Below are 26,020 nucleotides of genomic sequence, written 5' to 3'. Positions count from 1 at the left end.
TTGGGACGAGCAGGGGCCGCTCTTCATCGCAGTGCGCGGGCCTCTCACTGTCGCGGCCTCTCGTTGCGGAGCACAGGCTCCAGACACGCAGGCTCAGTAGTTTTGGCTCACGGGCCCAGTTGCTCCGCGGCATGTGGAATCCTCCTAGACCAGGGCTCGAACCCATGTCCCCCGCATCGGCAGGCAGACTCTCAACCACTGCGCCACCAGGGAAGCCCTGGAAAGGTTCTTTTTAAAATTAAGCCTGACCCTTGATTGTTTTTAACTGTTTTGTTTGTTTGTTTGTTTTTAGCTGTTTTTAACTGTAATTAACTGAGTTTGTTTTACCCTCACTTTACTAATGATTTCTTCTACTGTTTGTACTGTTAGAACAAAATACAAACTAATGACACTGAAGTATTAACTTAATTTCTCAAGCAGTTGAACCTGTAACTTTCAAATAACCAGCAAGGGAAAAAATATAATGTTGCATTTCTTTCAGTGAAAAGGTTTTTAAAATTGCATCTCTTTATGGTCTGTTTTTGTTTGTTTCCCATTTTACGATTTTCTCACAAAATAAAATTTCAAAGCTCTCCATGGTTTAATTAAAGAACCAAATGTGACATTTTAAAATTTTCATTTACTATCTGGATTTTTTTTCCTATTTATCTTCCAACCCTTGGAAATAGAGTTGTTTTGGGGGTGGGTGGCATGAACTAGAGGGTTAATACAGAAATTCATGGTTTATTTTTCCATATTATTTAAAATGTTTGTAGTCCTTTTGTGTGACTAAGAAAAATCAGATTAAGTACAGAATTATAGGCTGGTACTTAATATGTGAACAGTATAAAAAGATCTGACTATTTACAATAGCCAAGAAGACATGGCAGCAACCTAAATGTCCATCAACAGATGAATGGATAAAGAAGATGTGGTAGATATATACAATGGAATATTACTCAGCCATAAAAAAGAATGAAGTAATGCCATTTGCAGCAACATGGATGGGCCTAGAGATTATCCTACTAAGTGAAGTAAGTCAGGCAGAGAAAGACAATATCATTAGATATCACTTATATGTGGCATCTAAAAAAATGATACAAATGAACTTAGTTATAAAACAGAAACAGACTCACAGACATAGCAAGGAAATTTATGGTTACCAAAGGGGAGGAAAAGGAGAAGGAGAGGGATAAATTAGGACTATGGGATTAACAGATACAAACTATATTATATATAAAATAGATAAACAACAAGGCCCTACTGTATAGCACAGGAAACTATATTCAATATCCTGTAACAAACCATAATGGAAAAGAATATGAATGTATATATGTATAACTGGAAAAAAAAATCTGAATTATGATTGACCATGAAGCAAACATATCACCAATTGAGAAATGTTATTAAAAGTGACACTAGGACTTCCCTGGTGGCACAGTGGTTGAGTCCACCTGCTGATGCAGGGGACATGGGTTCGTGCCCCAGTCCGGGAAGATCCCACACGCCGCGGAGTGGCTGGGCCCGCGAGCCATGGTTGCTGAGCCTGCGCGTCCGGAGCCTGTGCTCCGCAACGGGAGAGGCCACAACAGTGAGAGGCCCGCGTACCGCAAAAAAAAAAAAAAAAAAAAAAAAGTGACACTAGTTCATGGCTGAGGATCAGAGTGCGCAAGGGGCTTCTGTGGTTGTTGGAAGCTATGGGAAGAGGAAGCCCAAGTGGTGTGGATCAGGGACCTCCTCCTCAGACAGCTGTAGTTCTGCAGTTTTGCTCTGGAGGTCTGAAATGCAGAGTTATGCTGCCGGCTAGCATTGGCTGAACCCAGCTATGATTATGAAAGCAGGAGTGGTCAAACCAAACAGCAGCTATGTGCCGGTCAGGGATCGTTCAGAGGGACCTGTGTCTGTGTTGTGATCTCCAGGACGGGTGACCGGCACTGTTGCGCTGTGACACATAAAGGGGAGATGGCCTGTCCTCAGTGGTAGACGCTCAGCGTCCTGTCCCTCTCTACAGCCTTTCCCCAGGTGTGCCAGTTCTCATCGCTTCTCCTCTGTGAAGGCCGCTCACTGCTCTGCTGACACCTCTTCTCGGAAGCCCTCCTAGACATCCTCGCCTTCCCAGCCTGACTTTGGTATCTTATGCGCATTCCTGTGACAGATGTTGACCCTTGTGCTACTGAGGAAGGTTTCTTTCTTTCACTAGATTGTGAACTTCTGGAGGGTGGATTCCACATCTTCTCCGTTTGTATCTCTGGACCAGCAGACTCAGCACCAGGCACAGAGCAGACATTCAGTAGGTTTCGTTGATTTGAACCCAAATCTAACTTGAGGGCCCACTGTGCCCGGCATCAGGCTGTGTGCTGACCTGTGCTCATTACTCATCTAATCCTCAGAGTCAGAAATTACATCACAGGTGCAGGCTGTGCAGCTTGGAAGCAGAGCCTGAATCCTGACTCTGCTAAGCATTACACCTACTAAAGAGTGGGGATGGTAAGATGATAATGCACTTGAAAACTCGCAGGGTTCAGGTCATGTCAACGTCTAATAGCACAAAGAGCAATTTTATTTAAGCAGAAAAGATTTATTTGGGAATAGCAGAGGAATTGCCATTCGGAACAAGCAAACTGGTGGCCCCTAGGCTAATCCAGTGAACCGAGGAGAACGTTCTTTGTGGAGGAAAGGAGGAGGCTGGCAGAAGATGTTTGGAATAAAAGTCACTGGAGGAAAACAAAAGCGCAGAATGGTGGCGGCTTCCCCGTGGCTGCAGGCAAGGACCCTGCAGCTTGTGGTGTTGTCCGGAGACCCTCGTCCTTCTTGCTGGGCCCTGCGGGCTGGGCCGGCACCCTCCTTCCCAGCTTCCTGCCTCCAGTTCTGAGTCAGGTTTCCTTCACACATGTTCACAGTCAAGATAGTACATCCTTGACTTTATCGTCGCAAAGCGATTTGGCCAAAATCTGACGGATTTTGCACAATAACCTCTAAGGTCCGACTGTAGCACCTGCCTGAGTCAGTATCTCTTTTGTCTTCTGGACGGGGCAGTTGTGTATATAGTTATCAGTTTCTCCAAATTACCTGTGGTTACTCACAGCCTGGAATATAGACATTTAAAATAGATTATATTAGTAGAAAGGGAGTTTGTTTAATACAGTCCCTTTATTCCTCCTCTGTGCATTAAACATAGCTAATCACAGTATGAATATGGATCAAAGTGAACATGTTTCTAATATATTTTGTGATGAGTATACTGTGCAGACTCACTTTGTTGTTCTAGATCATGGGTCAGCAAACCTTTGTAATGACCAGACAGTAAATATTTTAGGCTTTGTGGACCAAATATGGTGTCTGTTGTATATTCTTTTTTTGTTTGTTTGTTAACCCTTTAAAATAATAAAAACCATTCTTAGCTCTGTTTGGCTCTCAGGTTGTAGTTTGCTGACCCCTGTTCTAGATTAAATGAGCACTTTAATTAAGCTATCATCTCTTAAAGATTACGGGAAAAAAAGCCAGAAAAATGGATCATAGAAAAATAACAAATAATGAAAATTATTCAGAGTTTTAAAAATCGGGATTATTTAACATAGAGTCGGTTAGAGATTTGATTACTGTTTTTTATGTAGCAGCTTTATTGAGATATTCACATAAAATACAATTCATCCATTTAAAGTATACATTTCAGTGGTTTTTAATATATTAACAGTTATGCAGCTGTCACCACAATCTAATTTTAAAACTTTTTCATCACCACAAAGAAATCCTGGGCTTAGTCACTGCCCGTTCCCTCCCTCATCCCCTCCACCAGCCCTAGAGAACCACTAATCTATTTTCTGTCTCTACTGTAGATTTGCCAGTTCTGGGCATTTCATATTAATGGAATAATATATTCTTCTTTCACTTAGTGTGATGTTTTCAAGGTTCGTTCATATTATAGCATGTATCAGTACTTCATTCCTTTTTGTTGCCTAATAATATTTTATCATATGGATGTGCCACATTTTATTTATTCATGTATCAATTGATCGACATTTGGGCTGTTTCTATTTTTGTGGCTATTTTGAGTAATGTTGTTGTGAACATTTGTGTACGGATGTATGTTTTGTGGCTGTGTAGGCATATGTTTTCATTTCTCTTGGATATAAACCTAGGAGGAGAATTGCTAAGTCATCTGACAGTTCTGTGCCTTGCTGAATGGCCGCTGCACTGTTTCCATTTTTACCAGCCATGTCTGAGGGCTCAGGTCCTCCACGCCCTCACCAGCGCTCCTTACTGTTCATCTTTTGATTATAGCCAGTCTGGTGGCTGAGAATTAGAATTCCCTTGTGGTTTTGACTTGTATCTCCCCATTAATCTTGTTGAGCATCTTTTTGTGAGATTTTGGGCCATTTGTATGTCTTCTTTGGATAAATGTTTATTCACATCTTTTGCCAATTTTTCAGTTGGGTTATTTTTTTATTATGGAGTTATAGGCATTTTTTATATACTTTGGATAGAAGTCGCTTATCAGATATGTTATTTGCAAATATTTCTCTCCCACTGCGTCGGTTGTCTTTTCACTTGATTGATGCTGTCCTTTGAAACACAAAACTTTAAAAATCCTTTTGAGGTCTAATTTATTTGCTTTTTCTTTTGTTGATTGTTCTTTTGGTGTCATATCTGAGAAACCATTGCTAAATCTGAGGTCACAAAGATTCACTCCTCTGTTTTCTACCAAGAGTTTTCTAGTTTTAGCTCTTACATTTAAAGTTGGTGACTCACTTTGAGTTAATTTGTAGATGGTGTGAGGTAGGAGTCCAGATTCATACTTTTGCATGTTATTATCCAGTTGTTCTGCATCAATTGTTGAAATTGTTGAATTGTCCTGGCACCTTTGTTGAAAATCCATTGACAATAAATACATTTTTGTTTGTACAGTTTGTTTTTGGACTCTAGCTTCTATTCCATTCATCTGTGTGTCCCTCTTTAGGCCAGAGCCACTCTGTGCAGTAAGTTTTGAAATTGGGAAATGTCAATCCTCCCACTTTTTTTTTCTTTTTCAAGATTGTTTTAGCTATTCTGGGTCCACTGTATGTTCATATGGGTTTTAGGATGAGCTTGTCAATTTCTTTTTTTTAAAAAGGCAGTTGGGACTTTTTTTTTTTTGGCCATGCCACACAGCATGCGGGAACTTAGTTCCCTGACCAAGGATGGAACCCGTACACTCAGCAGTGGAAGTGCAGAGTCTTAACCACTGGACCGCCAGGGAAGTCCGACAGCTGGGAGTTGGATGGAGCTGCGCTAAGTCTGTAGAGCGATTGGTACGATGCTGCCAACTCCACAGTATTAAGGCCTCCAGTTCTTGAACATTGGATGTCTTTCCTTTTAGTTCAGTCTTTTTAAATTTCTTTCAAGGATGTTTTGTAATTTTTAGTATACAAATCTTGTGCTTGTTTTGTTAAATTTATTCCGAAGTATCGTATTCCTTTTGGGGTTTTTTTGTTTTTGTTTTTGTTCTTTTTGCGGTACGCGGGCCTCTCACTGTTGTGGCCTCTCACTGTTGTGGCCTCTCCTGTTGCGGAGCACAGGCTCCAGAAACGCAGGCTCAGCGGCCATGGCTCACGGGCCCAGCCGCTCCGCGGCATGTGGGATCTTCCCGGACCGGGGCACGAACCCGTGTCCCCTGCATCAGCAGGCGGACTCTCAACCACTGTGCCATCAGGGAAACCCCTCCTTTTGATGCTATTGTAAATGGAATTATTTTCTTACTGACTACTATTTTAAAAAAATTTTTTTTTCATTTATTTATTTATTTTTGGCTGTGTCGGGTCTTAGCTGCGGCACGTGGGATCTTTTGTGTGGCTCACAGGCTCTCGAGTTGTGGGGCGCGGGCTCCAGAGCATGTGGGCTCTATAGTCGCAGCATGCGGGATCTCTAGTTGTGGCATGCAGGCTTAGTTGCCCCATGGCATGTCGGATCTTAGTTCCCTGACCAGGGATCAAACCCGTGTCCCTTGCACTGGAAGGCAGATTCCTAACCATTGGACCACCAGGGAAGTCCCTTGACTACTGTTTTTAAGAATATAAAACATTAACAGATTTTTGTCCATGTTAGAGAGATACAGAATATTTTTTCCCAGTTTATAGAGGACCAAATACAAGGAAATGGTGTTAAAAACTAAAACAGGAGATGTTTAATTGGAAACAAGGAAGTCTTGTGTGAGAATTAAGAGCAAAGGAGACTTTGGAGTTCTGAGGCTCCACAGTTCGGACAGGAGTCAGCACTGGAGCCTAGAAGAGTCGGCTGTGTCCCAGTCTCTTTCCTATCCACTTGAATCAGGCGCTTGTCTCCACTGCTCCCCTGAAACCGCTCTCCTGGGAAGTCACCAGTGGCTTATTGGCAGACCTTCGTGCTGCCAAGGTCACAGTCGTGTTGGTCAGCCAGCCTCCACCTCCTGGACTGTCCTCGGCACAAATGAAACCCTCTCTGCCTGGGAGCATGTCCCCAGGACCCACACGCTTCTGGTTCTCCTTTTGCCCCACATCTCAGTGTTGGCCCCGGGCCTGGTTCCTGGGCTTCCCCTTCGCTCTGGACTCGTTCCCCTGCTGGCCTTAGCCGGCCTCATGGCTTACCTAGTACATCCAAATGCTAATAGGGACCTCTTTCCTGGACTCCAGAATCACACAGGCCCTCGCTTCAAACTGAGTCCAAAAACCAAGATCTGACTCCTCCCCTACCTGCTATCTCAGTTAGTGGTGACCTCGTCCTTGCTCTTGCTCAGGCCAGAGAAGCTGGGCTCATCCTTGCCCCCTTTCTGTCGTGCTCGGCTGTGTTCAGTCCATCAGCAGGGCTCTCCTGGCCACACCTCAGAGTTGATGCCCCTGTGACTGCCTCTCCCCACCTGCATTTGCCACCCGCGCCTGAGCTGGCACTACCTTTCACCTGGGTTGGTGCAGTGGCTCATTGGCGACTTCCTGTTCTCACGCTGCCCTCCTGCAGTCAGTTTTCCTAGCACACTCTTCAGAGGACCTCAGGATCTCGTGAAAAGGGAAGCTGTGGGTGTCACTCCTCCGCACAGAGCTCCGCCAGGGCTCCCGTCTCACGCTGGGTAAAGCCCGTGGCTGTCCCTTCTTGTCTGCCCACCTTTCCTTGCCCTGGTGTCTGCTGTGGCTGCCCCGGCCGTCCGGACATGCACCGCTGTGCCAGGCCCTTGCAGCCGCTCGGCCTGTCTGCATAGCTGCATGACCGGGATGCTCAGTGGTTCAATCTTGCTTTAGTGTCACCTGTGCCGGAACCCCCGTTACAGTCGCACTTCCCGTCCCCTCTCACTTTCCCCCGCCTTATTTTTTTTCCTCAAAGCCCCCAGCACCGTTTAGTATACTGTATGTTTTACATATTTTTTTATTGGAATATAGTTTACAGTGTTGTGTTAGCTTCTGCTGTACAGCAAAGTGATTCAGTTATACATAGACATATATCCACTCTTTTTTAGTTTCTTTTCCCGTATAGGTCATTAAAGAATGTTGACTAGAGTTCCCTGTGCTTACATATTTATTTTGTCAGTTGTGTTTTCCCTACTGGGATATAAACTGCAGGAGAGCTGGGCTTTGTGCCTGTTCCCTGCTGTATCCTCAGTACCTGTGACAGCATCTGGCACAGAACAAATATTTAAGGCATATTTGGTGAAGAAATGAATTCGCTGGTCCAGTTCCCTGCTATTAGATGATTATTTGGTGGGTTTCTTTGAGGATGGGATCCTCTTGGCTGTATGATTTTCTTCAAGGACTGTACCTTGATCAGGAGGAAAAGAGAAACCCCACCTTTTCAACGAATTTATTATGATAATTGAACTGCTTATGTGCCTTCCAGTGGCTTTAAACCTCCCCGGCAGACCTGTGCTGCTGCAGACATGGCAGTGGCCATCGTACCCGGAGGCTTAGCCGGTTTCCGGAACCACATGTCTGGCCGGACAGGCCTGGGCTCCCCATCGGACAAGGCCTCCTATACCCTGCGAGAATTCATGGTGGGAATAATTCTTCCAGTTTAAGAATTATTATATTAGCATTATGTAACAAATGTGCTGTATTTCTTTTATTGGATAGATTTTATTTGAAACATTCTGAAATATATTCATTAAATAGAACTATTGATTGAAACGAAAGAACTTTTGCTTTCAGAACATATCTGAAGAGATTCTGTATAGCTGTGTCCTGTGTTCAGATTCCTTTATGTACAGACTTTTATGCACTTGGAATCTCTTCTAACCACCACTTGTCAGTTGTGTGGACACAGCACATCCTTCAATATGTGTCCCTCAGGTGACGTCATTGTTGTCCACCTGGCCCCAGACACATCGTTAATGAGACCATCCGTGGAAAACTTGCTTCTCAAGACATGGTCACATAGGAATCCTCCCCCCGACCTCCCTTTTTTTTTTTTTTTTTTTTACAAAAATCTACTTATTGCATAAATGTGGCTTCATAGAATCTGATTAAAACAGAGAGGAAAATGGGCAGGGACGGTGCAGAGGATGACTTTATGACTGTTTTCACAGAGAACAAGTATAATAAACCAGTTATTTCAGAAGCTTTTGTTTTTATAGTTGGCTTTATGAAATGGGAAGAATAGAAAATCAAATTTGTGTTCAGAGAATCCTCTTTTTTCCAGTTGTTCACATTTTAAATTTTAACTGTAATGAAAAGATTATAGCCCAAAAGGATCTGAGTCAAGAGTTTCTGATTCCAAACTCTGGTCACAGGATCTCAGATTTAGAGTTCCAGACCACAGAGGTCTGGTCTAAGACCCTCGGGGTTTTCTCAGGGTGGCGCCTGGCACTCTGTCCAGTTCACCTCATACCTGTTGTCATTGGGTCCTCACCATCAACCTGCAAGGCTTACTCTCACCCTTAATAGGAGGACGGAAGCCAGGGAGGGTTTCAAGTTGAGGAGTGAACGCCAGGCTTCGGACTCTAGATGTGCATCCGGCCACAGAAAGCATCCTTTCCCAGGATGCTGGCCCAGCACGATGTTGGTCCTGCACCGAGGCAGGCAGTGTAGAGGGGAGGGGGTGAACTTGGGCTGGGAGCCGCGCCCTTGCAGCCCCCAGGCAGGGCTCACGTGCATGGAGGCCTGGATTGCAGGCTTGAGAGGGAGGGCTGCAGTGGAACAGGCAGACGTTTCCCCTGGCAGTGTCTCTCCTCGTTCATGGCCTTTGCACTCTTCTGTGGTATCAGTTTTCTAGGGATTCTGCTTTTTTGACAGTAGATGAGGGAATAGTAGAGGAGGATTCTCTTTCCTCCTTTAGCAGTTGTGTAGAGATTTACTATCACATCAAGTTCTCTGTGAAGGGCTGTGGGGGGGGTCTCTAATAATTTTTTAATGCATTTTGTATTGAACATACTGTATATACTATTCCTTTCACAGCAGAACATTGGTTTGTCTGTTCTAGTATTTTGTTAGAGATCAATGTCATATTTACCAGTTTGCAATTTCCGTATTTTTACTCTTTGCTCTTTTCTGAAAACTGGGAAAATATTCCTCTGGTTTCCATTTCTTGACAGCTGTCCATTTTTTCCATTAGGAAACCACACCAACAGTGGCTCTGTTGGTGTAACATATGTAATTGCTTTTCATTGCAGTGGGAGTGATTCACCTGGGCTTTGAGCTTGTTTAGAATGCCCATCCCCATTTCCAGCTTTTCTAGTCTTTTTAAAATTTTTATTGAAGTATAGTTCATTTATAGTGTTTCACATGTACAGTAAAGTAATTCATTTTTACATATATATATCTATTCTTTTTCAGATTATTTTTCATTATAGATTATTACAAGGTATTGAATATAGTTCCCTGTGCTATACAGTAGGTCCTTGTTGTTTATCTGTTTTATACATAGTAGTGTGTATCTGTTAATCCCAAACTCCTAATTTATCTCCCCCACCCCGCTATCCCCTTTGGTAACCAAAATTTGGTTTTCTAAGTCTGTAAGTCTGTTTCTGTTTTGTAACTAAGTTCATTTGTATCACTTTTTTAGATTCCATGAAAGAGTGATATATATTTGTCTTTCTCTGTCTGACTTACTTCTCTTAGTATGATAATCTCTAGGCCCATCCATATTGCTTCAAATGGCAATATTTCATTCTTTTTTATAGCTGAGTAATATTCCATTGTATATATGTACCACATCTTCTTTATCCATTCATCTGTTGATGGACATTTAGGTTGTTTCCATATCTTGGGTATTGTGAATAGTGCTGCGGTGAATGCTGGGGTACATGTATCTTTTCAAATTAGAGTTTAGTCTTTTCTGAATATATGCCCAGGAGTGGGAATACAGCATCATATGGTAGTTCTTCACTTATTTTTTTAAGGAACTCCATACTGTTCTCCATAATGGTTGTACCAATTTCCATTCCCACCAACAGTGTACAAGAGTTCCCTTTTCTCCACACCCTCTCCAGCATTATTTTCCATTATAGGTTATTACAAGTCTACAGGTTGTAGACTTTTTGATGATGGCCTTTCTGACCAGTGTGAGGTGGTACCTCACTGTAGTTTTGATTTGCATTTCTCTCATGATTAGCCAAGTTGAGCATCTTTTCATGTGCCTGTTGGCCATCTGTATGTCTTCTTTGGAGAAATATCTATTGAGGTCTTCTGTCCATTTTTTGATTGGATTGTTGGGGGGTTTTTTTGATATTGAGCTGTATAAGATGTTGGTATATTTTGGAAATTAAGCCCTTGTTGGTTGCCTCATTTGCAAATATTTTCTCCCAGTTCGTAGGTTGTCTTTTCATTTTGTTTATAGTTTCTTTTGTAAGTTTAATTAGATCCCACTTGTTTATTTTTACTTTTCTTGCCATTACTCTAGGAGACGGATCAAAAAAAAAATATTGTTGTGATTTATGTCAAAGAGTGTTCTGCCTGTGTTTTCCTCTAGGAGTTTTATAGTATCCGGTCTTACATTTAGGACTTTAATCCATTTTGAGTTTATTTTTGTATACGGTGTTAGAGAATGTTCTAATTTCATTCTTTTACATGTAGCTATCCAGTTTTCCCAGCACCACTTATTGAAGGGACTGTCTTTTCTCCATTGTATATTCTTGCCTCCTTTGTCTTAGATTAATTGACTGTAGGTGCATGGGTTTATTTCTGGGCTTTCTGTCCTGTTCCATTGATCTATATGTCTGTTTTCGTGCCAGTACCAAACTATTTTGATGACTGTAGCTTTGTAGTATATTCTGAAGTCAGGGAGCCTGGTTTCTGCAGCTCCGTTCTTCTTTCTTAAGACCGTTTTGGCTATTTGGGGGTTTTTGTGTTTCCATGCAAATTAAAAAAAATTTTGTCCTAGTTCTGTGAGAAATGCCATTAGTAATGTGATAGGGATTGCATTGAATCTGTAGATTGCCTTGGGTAGCATAAAGATCTAACTGATGGCGTTGCAAAATAGTGGAGTGGCTGTATTTCTATTCCCTTATGATGGCCTGTATCCCCTTAACTCTCGTTTTGTTTCAACTGGCTTATCATAGTGATTTTATTTTAAATGATATAAGAAAAATCTCATTTCCTTGGCAGCGGGATCCTATCTTACCCAGTTTTGTTGGGCTTTTACACTGGAGTGGTGGACTCAGGGTGGGTGGGGGAGCAGGGCCACTGTCTGGCCACCGTGTAGCTTTTGTTCTCTTGAGTGGGGCATGCAGGTGAGGGTCAGAACTGTATCTGAAGAGAGGTGTGGGAGAGGCCAAAAGAGTTAATGAAACTGGTAGGAAAGAGAATTTTTGAGCAGAAGAAAGGAGGTAGCTAATGGAAGAAATTAAAATTAAAAATTTTTTGGTATGTGGAAAAAGTATTAATTTTGCTGACCTTTTCCCCGTGAAATCTTTAGTAAAATGACTATGACTTGATAATGCCTTTTGGCATTGGGTCTCCCTGGAGGGTGAGATGAATGACTTAGTGTGACCTCAGAGTGGGAGAAGGCTGTGGAGGGGCTGGGGCCTGGCTAGCCTTCACAGGAAGTCTCCCGTGGCTGCAGGAGAGGCTGGGGAGGAGTAAGTGATAGGTCACAATGTCCAGAGGGACTGCTGTCCTTACAAAGGACATTTGTAGTTACTTGTTTTTAAAAATGGTGTTCAGTTTGTGGAGGTTTTACTTTTAAAAAGCTAATTTTCCTTTTCCTTTTCAGTTTACAAATCTTATTTTCTATTAATGAATCTAATTATTTTGCATAAAATTAGACTAATTGTTGATTAATTTTAGTTAATTGGATTTTCCTCCAACATTTTAAACTACATTTATGGGTTTAGTATATTCTATTTTTAAGCCTTTAAAATGTGTGAGAGGCAAATTTACAATCGCAATAGAAAAAAAAAGTCTCAAAATATAGTAAACTATTAGTACAGTAATCAAGTTATCTCAAACATAACAGTATTATTTATAAACAATACATTTCTGGTACATCTTTCAGCTTACAGATGACAAGACCATTCTGACAGGTCTTCTAAAATATTAAACACTTTAAATGACAGTCACTCAAAGATTATCTTGCACTTAACACTGAAACCATATACATGGATCTGTTCTACGAGTCTGATTTACTTTGAGGCCTCTCGTCTCATTTCCTTCCCGGGATTGGTTACCCAGCCAGGCGAGTGGATTTGCCACCTCTTGGTCCCGCGGAGCAGGAGTCCTTGGGTTCCATGGAGCACATTTTCTGGGCATTTGTCAGCTCGAGCGTTTGGTGAGATCCAGTCTGTCTGCTGCCTCCCTGGGTTCCTCATTCTCCTATTTTCTTGCCAGGCTTTCAGCCCCATGTTTAGTCCTTTTAATAGCATCCCACTGCATTCGGCATTCTTCTTGTGCTTCTGTTGGGGTGTCACTGTAGTGACAGGAGTGAAAATGAGTGGAGATGCCCTTGTAGTTCTGGGCACACTGGGCCAGAGCCGTTCCTTACGGAATGTAGTTTTAGGATGTACGCTAGTGGAGGCAGAAACAAAAAAGAACTTTTATGAGAATGTTTGTGTGTTATTCACCCATTTCAGGAGACTAATGAATTGTATTTAAGGTTTAAATGATTTGTTGTTTTAAATATAAGTACTATTTAATAATACATTTAATTCATAATGGGGTATTTTTTTAATGACTTTATTTTGGTGAAAAATTTGGGACTTAAGGATGCTCTGGGATTAATTATATAATATTACCCTTCAAAATGAATGGTAATACAGATCTTCCTCGACTTAAGGTGGGGGTTACATCCTGATAAACTCATCTTAAGTTGAAAATATTCTAAGTTGAAAATGCATTTAATACACACTAACCTACCAGACATCGTAGCTCAGCCCAGCCTGCCTTGAACGTGTTCAGAACACTCACATTAGCCTGTAGTTGGGCAAAATCATCCAACTCAGAGCCCATTTATTTTATACTAAAGTGTTGAATAGCTTATGTTTTGAATAGTTTGTTGAATACTGTACTGAAAGTGAAAAACAGAATGGTTCTGTGAGTCCAGGATGGTTGTAAGTATATCAGCTGTTTACCCCCATGATCGCATGGCTGACTGGGGGCTGCTGCCCAGTTTCGCAGGAGAGGATCGCACTGCACACCCCTGGCCTGGGAAAAGACCAAAATTCAAATTCCAAGTACAGTTCAGCTGAATGCGTGTTGCTTTTGCCCCGTCGTAAAGGTGAAAAATCGTTAAGTTGAACCCTGGTAAGTCAGGGTACTACATTAATGTACTTTTGGCCTTATGCTTTGTTTTTTTAACAAATTAAAGGCATTAAACAGGTGATGGGTGTGTGTATTATATATAATGTTTATATAAAATATATGTAAATGTATATATAGTACATTATATATGTACACATATATAATGAGTATATATAGTGTTTGAATAAATATTTTAATGAAATAGTTTAGTATTTTATACATAAATCTAGGTTTAAAAAAATAAAGTTATGTTCCTCATTGAATATGCAATTAGTACCTAGGCTTTTTCTTTAACATTATAAAACTTAAATATTATTGCACATTGTTCCTAAGCATCGTTTTTAAAGGCTGCACAGTTAATTGTTCTTTAATGCTTTTTTAGATTGTCTCTAGTTCTTTTCCATGTGATGAGCATCTTTGTGCACAGAGAGTATTTATTATATGTGATTGTTTCCTTAGGCTTGATTCCCAGAAGTGGAATTACTGGATCATGGATACGAATATATTTAAGATTCCAATTACATGTGTTGCCAAATTACCTTCCCAAAAGTTTATACTAGTTTACCATGGTACTAGCAAATCTAATACAAATGTTATAACTCTATTTATTGCAGAGCTATTAGTCTTGATAATCATTTCTAACTGCAAATATTTTTTGCAGTTTGGTGTTTCTTTTCCAGAAGTTTTAGCTATCCAATATATTTTTCTACCTTAAAGCTTTTTCTTATTAAACTCTTTAATTCATGTGGAATTTATTTCAGTATATGGAATTGGATGAGGGGCCTTTTTTTCTTTTTGAATTGCTACCAAGTTGGCTCAATCTTTCCCCCATTTTATTTGATTGATTTGTGATATCTTTTTTTTTTTTTTTTGCGGTACGCGGGCCTCTCACTGTTACGGCCTCTCCCGTTGCGGAGCACAGGCTCCGGATGAGCAGGCTCAGCGGCCATGGCTCATGCGCCCAGCCGCTCCGCAGCATGTGGGATCCTCCCGGACCGGGGCACGAGCCCGCATCCCCTGCATCGGCAGGCGGACTCTCAACCACTGCGCCACCAGGGAAGCCATGTGATATCTTTTTAATATGAGTAGGTTTTATTTCTTCGTTGCCTCTAGTTGTTCTGCTTATCTGTGTTTCTGCCAGTGCCACACTGTTTAAATAATTTAGTATCTGATAGGGCTAACCCCCTTCAGGATTCTTCTGCAAATTTTCTTTGTGATTCTTTCCTGTTTGTTTTTTCAGAGGAACTTTGGAATACTTACTTTGAATTTACAAATTATTTTGAGAAGACTGGCCACTTAAAAATGTTTAGTCTTCTTAATCAAGCACATGGCATGGACTGTGCATTTAACTCAAATCTTATTTTTTGTATTTCCCACCAAAATTTCCAATTTTCTTTAAATAGGTCCTTTCATTTCTCATTATGTTTATTATTATTTATTTTAGATTGTGTTTCAATCTCATTTCATCATATTTTCAGACCGATACTTGGTATTTTAATTTTGTATATCTTGTATTCACTCACTTTTAAATTAAATCTAATAGTTTCCCATTTGATTCCTAGAAACACATGCAAAAATTATCTTCTTTCTTAATATTTAAGTTTTTGTTTCTTTCTCATGTCTTACTATTGACCTGATTTCCTGAAAAAATTTTAAAAAATAGGAACTTTTTAAAAAGCCAAATAGTAAAATTTTATTATTTTTATTGTATAGTTGATTTACAATATTATTAGTTTCAGGTGTATAGCATAGTGATTCAATATTTTTATAGCTTATATTTCATTTAAAATTATTTAAAAACGTTGGCTACATTCCCTGTGCTATATAATAGATCCTTATAGCTTATTTATTTTATACATAGTAGTTTGTACCTCTTAATCTCCTACCCCTATCTTGCGCCTCCTCCCTTCCCTCTCCGTACTGGTAGCCACTTGTTTGTTCTCTGTATCTGTAAGTTTGTTTCTGTTTTTATTTTTATTTGTTTGTTTTTTTAGATTCCACATATAAGTGATATGATAGTGTGTGTCTTTCTCTGTCTCGCTTATTTCACTTAGTATGGTAATCTCTAGGTCCATCCATGTTGTTGCAAGCGGCGAAATTTTATTATTTTTATGGTTGAGTAATATTATATATATAGTCCACATCTTCCTTATCCATTCATCTGTTGATGGACACTTAGGTTGCTTTCATGTCTTGGCACTTGTAAATAATGCTGCTATGAACATTGGGGTGCATGTATCTTTTTGAATTATAGTTTTGTCCTGATATATGCCCAAGAGTGGGATTGCAGGATCATATGGTAGCTCTATTTTTAGTTTTTTGAGGAACCTCCACACTGTTCTTCACAGTAGCTGCACCTATTTACAGTCCCACCAACAGTGTACAAGAGTTCCCTTTTCTCTGCATCCTTGCCAACATTTGTGTCTTGTGGAGACACTCCATAAGAACTTTATTAAACAGTATGTTTTGACATAAACTGGTTTTCCTACACTGCTGATGTTTAAATTTATTTACAGCACACTATATTTTAAAATCAGCCTCTCGTCCAGCTTGGTTCTCTTGGCTCAGGGAACAGTTTTGTAGCCTGGATTACAGTTGATGAGGGGTTTTCAGATCTGAACTTGTGCTTGTTGTCCTGAGAAGCTCTGATGCTTCTGCTCTTTTCCCTGCTCTTCATGAGCCCCCTTCTGCGCCCTCTTTGAATCTCTGAGCTGTGGTTTACATTTCTCAGCCTGAACTCATTTCTAAGTACTACAGATGGGGCCACCTGGACCAGCCACTAGTCCAAGGCTAAATAAATAAAATAAAATACGTAAAACATATTTTTCATAATCTGAATTTATTCTACTTAAAGAATTGCTCTCTATTAAAATAGTGACTTTCCTATTTGTATAAAATAGGAAATATTTCCCCAAATATTCTTAGATGGCAAAATAAAAGGTTGACAATTCTAGGTCAGCTTTCTGTTTTCCTCCCCTCACTTTTTTTTTTTAAATTTTATTTATTTTTGGCTGCTTTGGGTCTTTGTTGCTGTGTGCGGGCTTTCTCTAATTGTGGCGAGCAGGGACTCCTCTTCGTTGCGGTGCACGGGCTTCTCATTGCGGTGGCTTCTCTTGTTGGGGAGCACGGTCTCTAGGTGCACGGGCTCAGTAGTTGTGACTCGCGGGCTCTAGAGTGCAGGCTCAGTAGTTGTGGCGCACGGGCTTAGTTGCTCCGTGGCATGTGGGATGTTCCCGGACCAGGGCTTAAACCTGTGTCTCCTGCATTGGCAGCTGGATTCTTTTTTTTTTTTAAGTGAGTGAGGTTTTTCTTTTTTTTTTCAATTTATTTATTTATTCATTTTTGGCTGTGCTAGGTCTTCGTTTCTGTGCGAGGGCCTTCTCCAGTTGCGGCGAGTCAGGGCCAGTCCTCATCGCGGCGCGCGGGCCTCTCACTGTCGCACCCTCTCTTGTTGTGGAGCACAGGCTCCAGACGCACGCGCAGGCTCAGCTGTTGTGGCTCACAGGCCCAGTTGCTCCGCATGTGGGATCCTCCCAGACCAGGGCTCGAACCCGTGTCCCCTGCATTGGCAGGCAGACTCTCAAGCACTGCACCACCAGGGAAGCCCCGGCACGTGGATTCTTAACCACTGCCCACCAGGGAAGTCCCCTGCTCACTTCTTTTTTTAATTTACTGGCCCAAAGCAGGAAAGAAATCTGATTGTTTATCAGTTTTTGTTGTTATTGTTCTAAAGCTGAAAAACACAAGGGCAGTCCTCTGCTGCCTGTGCTCAGTAAATGCCTGGGGGCGTTTACTGATCAAGGAGAAGGAAGATGAAACAAAGCCTCAAGGCCTGAAGCCCGTCCCCACGGCCTTCAGAAGTGCTGCTTGGGTTTCCCTTTCCCCTCAGGAATGCTGTCTAAGGGAGCCCCTTACAGCCAGATCTTAAAGAGAACTGGGAGGTTGGGGGAGCACAGCTTGAGAGGTAGGACATCTAAACCCAAGCCTGCAGGCCGCTCCTGCAGGGAGAGGGGCCCCAGGGAAGGGGCCAGTCCCCTCTGAGCCTGGGTTCACATCATAAAAGAATGTAAGACACTGGTGAATATGGGGGTTCCCTACAGAACTGGGGGTGTGGGGAGGGCAGGGTCCAGATCTTCCTCAGAGTCTGAGAAGAGGACAGTCTGAGGAGTCAGGGAGAGCAGTCCCGCGGGGCAGCCTGGCAGCCTGGGGGAGACGCCACCCCCGTGTACAGGGACGGTCTTGTTCCCCACCCCATCCTATTCCGTTCAGTTGGAGCACTTCTGTATAAAGGCTGCAGCCGCCCACGATGTCCACACTGGGCAGCGCATGAGACGGTAAGCTGAGTTCTCCCTGCCCCTCCTGTCCTTGCTTGCCTATCCTTCCTGCCCGTCTGGCCTTTACCCAGCCCCAGCAGTGAGAGCACGGAGTCCTAACCACTGGACTGCCAGGGAATTCCCTGAAGTCTTTCTTGATCACCTGAACCAGGAGGAGGGCTAGTTACTTAGAAGCCTTGGATCCCTTTAGTTAGCCTACTCCTGTTGTGTTTGTTGCAGGCTACCTTGAATCCTACCTCTTTGTGTAAATGTCTTATCTTTGCTCAACTATAAGCTCCCTGAGGGCACTTCTATAGCCCCTACTGCTGTGACAGTGATGCCTGTGTAGTGTGGGCATTCAGTAAAGTTTGTGGAATAGAAGAATGAATGAGAAAAACCCACGATGTCACTGTGAGACAGTTGGTTCTACCTTCTTGGACAACCCGGATTAGAGTTTCTGTGTTTGAAAAGGGACTAGGAAAACAGGTACTGTAGAGAAGAATGAAATAAGGTGCTTATTAAAATTGTAGGTGTCTGGGCTCTACCTTCCAAGATTTGTCAGGCCTAGCTGCAGGGCTGAGCCGTGTGAGTACGGCAGCCCCACTCCCCTCCGTGGTCCATGCAGCATCTGTGGAGAACCACTGAACAGGGTGATCTCTGTGGTTTCTCCAGCTCTGTTTTAAAAGAACACTTAGACATGATGGACATCTCTTTGTAAAGTTACTTTCTTTCAGAAGATGTTTAGTTTCCTTTCCCTATTGTGAGTTCAGTGCAGCCACAAGTACAGATAAGGAGCAGGTGCCTCATCATTTAGTAGAAAAAGGTGTGTCTTCAGATTCTCTACAAGGACGGCATGGTCGGTAGGATGGCCTTGTTTTAGCAGGGATACCCTGTGTAGCTTTCGGCCTAAAGACTTTTTCTGAAGAATTTTTACCTTTCAGGAGTTTCCATATTTATCATTTGTTCACTTTATTAATACATTATAGTAGTGGCCCATGGTTGTGATAATTTCACCACCAAGCACATGAGGCTGTGAAGCTCCGTGTATAGCTTGTCTATTCCTTCATTTCATTGAGTTGTAAATATTTTATGAGTAGAATATATCCACAGATTATAAAAGATTTATTAAAAGTTAGCATTCATTAAAATGTTGTTCTTTTATCACTAGAATTTTTTTCTCTGAAAAAAAAAGAAAAATCCCTATCCTTATAATTAAAGCCAGAAATGAAACCCTTTCTCAAAATACCTCTTTTTCTCCTTTATCATTTGGTCATTTTATTAAATGGCATTGATAGAATAAATGATGTCAGGATTAAAAGGGAAATAAAAACATCATTTCACCACTAAAAAGTTGTGGGCAGGGGTTGGGGGGTGGGGCAGTAAGGAGATGGTTGCTACATTGAGTGTGTGAGATGATTGTATCATTTTACGCCTCAGTCACATACACAAGTCATCTTGAATTGAGGAGTAAATATAGGTTATTTAGCAAGTATAAACAATTCAGAGTGAGAGAGAACACAGAACATTCTGCATTCTCTGGGCATTGTGCACAGAAGCCCCGAGCCTTGCCCTAAAGGCCTCCCTCGCAGGCTTTCCAAGGCTGCAGGAAGTGGACCCAGTGTTAACTCTAAGCCCCAAGGCAAGCCTACAACTTGAAAGAAATGTTTTCTTTTATTAGATTCCAAGTTAAATTTCTTTGACTGTAGTCACAGGAAGCGAATAGATTGCCAGTGGGCTGCAAACTGTATACAGCCAAACAGGGGTCTCTGCATTTTAGCACAGAAAGAAGATTTACTAGACTTTCTTTTCCAGCAGAAGTAATAGTCCTGGAACTCAAATTGAGGCATATTTTTTTTTCATTAATTATATTAGTTCTTTCAAACAACCATTTTAAAATAATTTTAAGTGCTTTAGCCATGTTTGTAGTCCTCCCATGTAGAAGTCCTGGGAGTGGCAGAATCGGAAGGGGCAGTAGGAAGGCCACAGACAAAAGTGAGACGGCATTCCACAGTGATGAAGTCACCACCAAGACCAAGTGAGCAAGCAGCCCATTAGTCAGATCTTGGGTCTGTTTCGCTTTTTCTAGTGACTCTCAAAATCACCCTCCACCACATTGATCTAAAGGTGGTGGTGGTGTTGCTTTTGTTGTTTTAACGATTATTGATCACACTGGATTGGACCCACGACTGTGAATTTGGGGAAGGCTGTTAGGGAGGGACTTTGTTACTCATGCAGGGACGGTTGCTCTTCATTTGTAATCCGGCCACCTAAGTCTCTTAGGGATTTTGTACTTAAACCTAGTTACAGATTTAACTGTGGTCCCTGTTCCCTCTTCTCTGCGTGATATCATGTGCCTCCTGGTCATTTTGTGGCCCATTTTCTGCAGTCTGTTGAATGAGTTGTTTGTCTAACGATTTAGAATGAAAGTCACAAAGTCATTTTAGAAAGGTCTCTCAGATCTCCAAGTGTTATCAGGAAGTCTTTTATCGTTGATACTGGTGCTGGGGGCATGAGAGTCATTTTCATATTTAAGGTCTGCTCCGTGGTATAGCTTTGAGCTCGCTGACCCCTCTTTTCCCCTTCCCCAAACTGAGACACAGACAAGTAAAACATATGGTAAGAATTCTGCCTGATGCTTGGTGATGGGGAAACTGTGCTAATGAGGGGCTCGCTAGGTCTCCCTGGTCAGTGCACTGGGGCAGTTTAAGGCCGGATTGGGATGAGGCAAGGACATCAGACTTTATTGTCCGGAAACACTTTTTAAAATTTCAGTGACTTGAGTATCTGGGAATTACTACTAAATATCCACAAAGCTTCCTGAGTAGGGGTGAAAAGTATCCCAATTGTGGGTCAAATTTGAATCTACTGTCACAACAGGAGATGAACATTAATTGGATAAAGTCTTTGTAGATGCAATCCTGTGTCTCTCAGTTAATGTTACCCCAGATTAGGGGAGAAGGAAACCAGGCAGAAAGAGTCAGTTACTTGCCCTCTGCTAAACAGTGATACTGGAAGGATTTGCACTCGGGTAATGAAGCTATAAGCTTTACCTCCTTACCCGCTTCACTGGACTACCTGCCTGCAAAGGATGCAACAGACCACAAGGGCATTAATGTTTTATTATTACTATTATTATTATTGCTTTGTTTTTAGAGACAAAACAAATAACAAAGAAACAAAAATCCCTCCAAGTACCTAACACAGAGATAAATGGTTGAATCAATTGTCGCAATAAATTGCACCAAGAAAGAAATTAGTGAGGATATGGTGAAGACGAAAGCAATAAATGAAGTAAAAGCTTGTGTAACTTTGAAATTAACTCTATATTAATGAGAAGCAATTGTTTTCTTAAAATAATACTCAACATATTTCAAAGTAGCTAGCAAGATGAAGATATATATATATATATATATATATATATATTTTAATTTATTTATTTATTTTTGGCTGTGTTGGCTCTCCGTTTCTGTGCGAGGGCTTTCTCCAGTTGCGGAGAGCGGGGGCCGCTCTTCATCGCAGTGCGCGGGACTCTCACTGTCACGGCCTCTCCCATTGCGGAGCACAGGCTCCAGACGCGCAGGCTCAGTCGTTGTGGCTCACGGGCTTAGTTGCTCCGTGGCATGTGGGATCTTCCCAGACCAGGGCTCGAACCCGTGTCCCCTGCATTGGCAGGCGGATTCTCAACCACTGCGCCACCAGGGAAGCCCTGAAGATATTTTTTAATACATGAGTTAACACTGTCACTTGGTCCAAACCACGTGTGGAAGAGTGCGCGTCTGACATCAGGGTCCTGTTACTAACATACCAGAGGTCAGAGGACTGGAGTTGATGCTGATGACAAGATGGCGTTTCCTAGAAACTGAGACTTAGCTTTAAACCACTAAAACTGACCCGATGAAATCATAAATGTAGCATTAGAAATACACACCTAAGGAAATATTCAAGGGAGGAAAAAAGGCAGTGGGGAATCTGGCCTGATGCGTGGGCCCTGGGGAGGCAGTGAGTCGTGGAGACGCCTGGGGGGCGGGGCGGGCGGAGAGCAGGAGGGGACAGCAAACCGACCTCGAGGTTTAGCCTCCCTCCCGCCTTTCTGAGAGTTGCTGCCCCACTAACGCTGTCTTTGCTGTTCTCTTTATCCTGCTTTAACCCCTTGTGTAGGAATGTGGGGGGGGGTGCTGGGGGAGGGGACATTAATTAACTTGCAGGTCACCTTTTCTCCTGAGCACGTGTCCCAGGCCAGCCCTGCCTCCCACACCAGCTTCCCTGCTGGTCCAGGCAGAATGGGAATGTTGTACAAGCAAATGTGGAAACGGGCACATACAAAAGGGAAATTGTTTTTCATTTCAGCTGCTTACATGCGTGATTAGAAACTATACAAAGCTGTGGGGCTCTAGAATTGTGGGGACACCTTTCAAAGGATGCTTCTAGAGACTTCCTTTTATTGCTCATTTGTATTCTAAGGACAGATGGTGGCTGTAGACTGAACTATGGCCTGTTTCCTAAAATGAGAGTATGTCAGAATGATCCGACATAAAATGAAGTACTTTTTGGAGCATATATCGACTCCTTGAAGGAATTCATGGTTCTGGGGAAGTCCAGAGGCTGCCCATGGAGACCAAGTCAGTGTACATTGCACTTGATTAACCAGCTCTTAAAAAACTATACTTTACTTTTAGAGAAAACAGGCAAATTTTAATTTAAAAAGTCAAAGTATTTGTTTTTAAAAGAAATAATCTTCCATTTTTATGTCCTAGAGTCAAATGTTAAGTCAGATCTTCTAAAATCTTTTACATCTATTATTGCTTTACAAGAAATTATAAAAACAGTGAGCCTCAATTAATGTAACGTCCTGAATTAGTTAAGGTTAGGTGTAGAGGGTGCCACACTAAAGCAGGAAAGGAAACTGATGTGCTGTACAGAAAATTGACAGAAGTGAGGAAAAACCAAATTAACCTTAACTTTGAATGAACTGAAACTCTTCCATTTTGTGGGCATGCTCGCTCCTTAGGCCTCACTGTGTTCTCATGAATGTGTGGGGTGAGTGCTTCAGGGGTGGTAGTGACCCCTCAGGAGCAGGTGTGGGAGGACTTCCGACTTCTGAGCAGAGTGTGCTGGTCCCTCAGGTTTGTATCCACAGGGCTGCTGGGGGTCATGGTGCCCCCAAATTCTCTGGAGGCCGTGGGTATGTCTAGTTGTGTGTGTGCTGGTGGACAGTGTCGTGTATTAATTAGCCAGAAGTCCACAGCCATCTCCCGGCACGAAGACCAGTGCTGCCCAGGAGGCTTTCCGGCACTCTCCGTGTGGCCGTGCTGGTGAACATGACTGTGGGTCACTTGAAATCTGGCTTTAGTGTGTAGGAGGAACATAATTTCTAGTTTTATGTACTTTGAATGACTTTAAATAGCCACATGTGGCTGGAGGTCACCACGTTAGACAGCAAAGGTGTCAAGTTTTGGCTGAAGTAACAACTACATTTGGTCACTGAAGATGTGGCCTGTAGGGAAGAAGGTGACACTTTCCTCCTGCGGGGAGACCCAAACCCACAACCTGTGCTTGGGGGTTATTCATAGACTTGAACACTGCATCTCCAGGAGAAGTTAGTCCTCAGATAACTTGCACAAATGATTTGTTTTAGGAATTTATATAGAATTATAGGTGGAAAAGAGGACTCGAAGTTGACGATAATAAAGTCAGCTGTAGTTTTCAACTGCAACAAGGTACTTGAGTAGAATAAAATCAAACCAATGAAAACGAGGTGGAAATCACTCTTTAAAAAGCCTCTCGGGGGCTTCCCTGGTGGCGCAGTGGTTGAGAGTCCACCTGCCGATGCGGGGGACACGGGTTCATGCCCCGGTCTGGGAGGATCCCACATGCCACGGAGCGGCTGGGCCCGTGAGCCACGGCCGCTGAGCCTGCGCGTCCGGAGCCTGTGCTCCGCAGCGGGAGAGGCCACAACAGTGAGAGGCCCGCATACCGCAAAAAAAAAAGCCTCTCGGGTATTGATTGAGAAGTTCATACTAGAGGCTTGCCTCACGCTTGGTCTGCAGATGGTCATGGTGCCCCTGTGGCTGCACACTTACTGGGACAGAGTGGAAGGTTGCCTTCAAGTCTGCAGTGGCTGCCAGCCTTAGACTTGGGGAGGGGCCTCCATTTAAAGTAGGAGTTCCTTATGTAATGGATTTCATCCTTCAGCCAAGTCAGGTGTTTGCTGCTACAGCCCCAGTAACATGTAGATAGCAGTAAATGCTACTTTCTACTGAGGAAGAGAGTGAAAATCTAACACCCTTTAAAAGTCGTTTTTGTTTTTCTTGTTTTGTGTGTGTGTGTTTTTTGCGGTACGCAGGCCTCTCACTGCTGTGACCTATCCCGTTGCGGAGCACAGGCTCTGGACGCGCAGGCTCAGCGCCCATGGCTCACGGGCCCAGCTGCTCTGCGGCATGTGGGATCTTCCCAGACCAGGGCACGAACCCGTGTCCCCTGCATCGGCAGGCGGACTCTCAACCCCTGCGCCACCAGGGAAGCCCTAAAAGTCGTTTTAATGGGTGTTATTTGCTTCTTGTAATCATGAACTCGATCTTTATCCAAATGGTCCTATTTTATACATATGCATGTCAAAATCAATTAGGTGTTACTATTTACATGATATCTGTGTGTGTGTATATATGCATAGGCATCATTAGAAGCAGCACGTATATTAGTAGTTGTAATATTGATACAGCAACGCATTAAGTTGTATTTAAAAGCTACTCCTTGTTAAATAAGGAGCTGAATTAGACTTTTCATCTCAAAAGCTTATGACCGTGTTTGCAAACAAATAAGAATTTTTAATTCTAAATTTGTTTAAAAGGATGATTTTGCTAGTTTTTACTTGTTTTAGGAAATTTCATTAACGTGGATTTTGAGGGACTAGCCACCCCTGGCTCATTGTAAAGCTGTTTTATCAGCTCAGAAAGAGCATAGACAACGATTTGCTGAGGTTTCTCCTCTTTCATAATAGGGTGCATTCCTGCTTTACCCGGGGCATTGTCTCTGGCTGCATCACTGCAGGCTGGTTTCAGGGCTGCCAACGCCAGTCCCGATTGTGCCCCGTGACTGAGATGTGTGGGTGAGGTTGCCCTCCCTACCCTGCACCCCGCCACCCACTGCTCTGCAACCAACTTCTAACAAGCTGAGCGCCTGATTGGTTCTGACAGTGCACAGTGGGGACTTCGCAGGGCTCTGCAGCCCCGTCGGTGACACGTGCCCCACCGTCCCCCTGAGGGCCGTTCTCACCCTGTCACCTTCCTTCTCAGAGAGAGAGGAACCAGGACACGGGCCCCGCCGCGTGGCCTCAGAACAGGCCCTTCTTGTTTTACTCATGTGGCCGCACCCTGTCATTGTTGCTGCTGTGATGGTGGTGACGGCTGTAAACCGGGACCCGAGGAGAGCGTGGCATGTCATCTCTGTGCACTAAAGTGTGTGACCAGGAAACCCCCCAAGGGTGGGTGGTGCATTTGCGGGGAGAGGAGGAGGTAGAAGAGGGGGAGGTGGGCGACAGAAAACTGCTTTCTTTTCTGTTCCTTGTTTTGTTTTAATGTGGACTTTGAGCCTCTGGGGTGGGAGCTTGTCTAATGCTGTGCTCTGTGCAGTATCGAATGCACTTTTGTCCTCAGCAAAATGTGGACTAATGAACAGCAGTTGCATTTACACCGTAAGATTTCTAGTTTTATCTGGAGCAGCATACCTGTGTGGTCCGTCCCCTAGGAAATCACCAGGCCACAAAGCCCAGGGCCTCACTGGGCAGGTGGAGCTGCCTTCACACCCCCGCTGAGCCGTGCTTGACAGCTACTCAATGAGAACATGAAAACATGACACTGAAAAATAGTATCAAGCGTAGCCAAAAATTGCCTCGATCATACGTGAATAGACCTCTATCTTTTCTTTACGTTTCTGATTTGATTCAGAAAGGGACCAGTTCATCCCGAGGAGCAGTTTGCTCTTACACGGGAGGGGTGGCAGCCCCTGGGCCCTGGGAGCGGGTCCGCCTGGTCACTTCTCTTCCCCCAGGTGTTTCCCGCATCT

General features: G+C 42.9%; 1 protein-coding gene across 7 annotated transcripts in view; it reads left to right on the top strand.

The window, feature by feature from the left end:
- TJP1 (tight junction protein 1) overlaps nucleotides 1-26,020 on the top strand; it is a 253,410-nt gene that overhangs the window by 70,133 nt on the left and 157,257 nt on the right. The gene's annotated exons all lie outside the window — the stretch shown is intronic.

The sequence above is a fragment of the Pseudorca crassidens genome, chromosome 1 (assembly GCF_039906515.1).
Source record: "Pseudorca crassidens isolate mPseCra1 chromosome 1, mPseCra1.hap1, whole genome shotgun sequence".
NCBI classification, from domain to species: domain Eukaryota; kingdom Metazoa; phylum Chordata; class Mammalia; order Artiodactyla; family Delphinidae; genus Pseudorca; species Pseudorca crassidens.
This window is presented reverse-complemented; position numbering and strand designations above follow the sequence as displayed.